The sequence below is a fragment of the Bidens hawaiensis genome, unplaced genomic scaffold (assembly GCF_021521415.1).
Source record: "Bidens hawaiensis isolate Kalapana, Puna unplaced genomic scaffold, B.hawaiensis_p1.1 tig00020041_1, whole genome shotgun sequence".
Classification (NCBI taxonomy): Eukaryota; Viridiplantae; Streptophyta; class Magnoliopsida; order Asterales; family Asteraceae; genus Bidens; species Bidens hawaiensis.
The window spans coordinates 295869-297621 of record NW_027493051.1 but is presented as its reverse complement, the minus strand read 5'-3'; positions in this window follow the sequence as shown (position 1 = coordinate 297621).

The window sequence follows — 1753 nt, the reverse complement described above, 5'->3', positions numbered from 1 at the left end:
TTTAATAGTATAGGTAGATATATAGATAGGTAGATAAATATGGAAACTTTTTATCTTTTAAAGAGCTCACAAGTTTTATAATTTATCAATGTGAGAGGAATTTCTTTTTCCTATTTATACCCATATAGAATGTTTTCACTTTTTTATTTCTTTCCATGTGGGATAAATCCACTTTTATTATTTTCTTATTATGGGATGCTTCCATATTTATATTATATTATTTTCATTACTTATTTTGAGAATATTTTGAGTCCCTCATCTTTACTAAATTGTCAAATTTGAACCGTAATTTTGAGAATTTTACACACTCCCTCGGAATCGATATGGGTTTGTTAAGAACTGGGCTATGGTGAAGGCTTCTATGTTCGTAATTTTGAGAATTTTACACACTCCCTCGGAATTTTTCACATTTTTGTTATTTTCTTATTATGGGATGCTTCCATATTTATATTATGTATTTTTCATTACTTAGTGAAGGCTTCTATGTTCGTCATATAAAGGTTTGATTTTGCTATACTTATAAATGCCCAGTTTTGTGGAATTAAAGTGTCATGATTTGAAATGATTTTAAAAAGTATTTGATTTGGGTTGTTTTGTGTGTTTTGGTTTGGAATTAAGGGGACAAAGCTTGATATGATAAAGAAAAAAGCGAGCGGCGGCGCCGGTGTGAGGAAGAAGCGATAGGTAGTCGATAAAGATTTGAAGATGTCAAGAACACCAAGAACACACCCACACACTGTGTGTGTGAGAACACACCTTAGAACAATGTTTTTTTTAATTCTTGTACAAAACTTGTATTTATCAAATATGCTATAATTATTATTGTGGTTAAGGGTTTGAATATGGATATGAGGATGATGATGATGATGATGAATCTTGATGAGGATGATGAATATGTTGATTATTGCGGTTTGGTTTGAAATGAATGCGTTTTGGTTTGAGGATTTGGCTTGAATAGAATGTGGTCCGTGTTTGGGTTTGGTGGTGGGAGGATGGTGGGGGTTGGCGCTTTGAAGCTGGCGGCGGTGGTGGAGTTCATTTTCCGGTGTATGGCGGCGGAGGAGGATGTGATTGATCCTATAAATATGGGATATGATTTCCGGTTTTGGTGGTGTTGTTATTATTGTTGTCATTTTATTATTGTTAAAGGGCAATATAGTAACTTTACTAAGTCAAATGATGGTCAACTGACGGCAGGGCTTATGCCGAGCAATTCAAGATTTAGTAGTCTGTGTTTCCCGCCCATATTACACAGGAGGGCAAATCACAATTATCTCAATATTAATTAACAGATTTTCGTAGTACAAGCATATTATTTTATTATTGTGAATAAAAATATTTATAATTCACCGTCTTAAAATATATATATATATATAATAGAAGTTTTAATATTCTCATGAACCAAAACATAAAAGATCTAAAAATGAATATAAATAAGATTTTCGAAAAGCTCGTGACTCGAGATTCGTACATAACATGCTTGAAAAGAATATGAAAATTTTGTTTGAAATCGGCTCAATTTAAGTTTATATTGAGCCTTGCACGAGCAAAAATACTATCACTCATTTAACCCATTTAAATTAATGTCAAAATTTTAATATATTATATGCAAAAAACAGAAAATTTTAAAGTAAACGAGCATTTTACAAGTGTCAAAATCATAATCTAAATTCATAATATGTGTAAGTTCCCGGTGCGATGGTGATCGATACGAGATCCGCACGATGTCTAGGAGTGCGGAATCTTCCTAGAC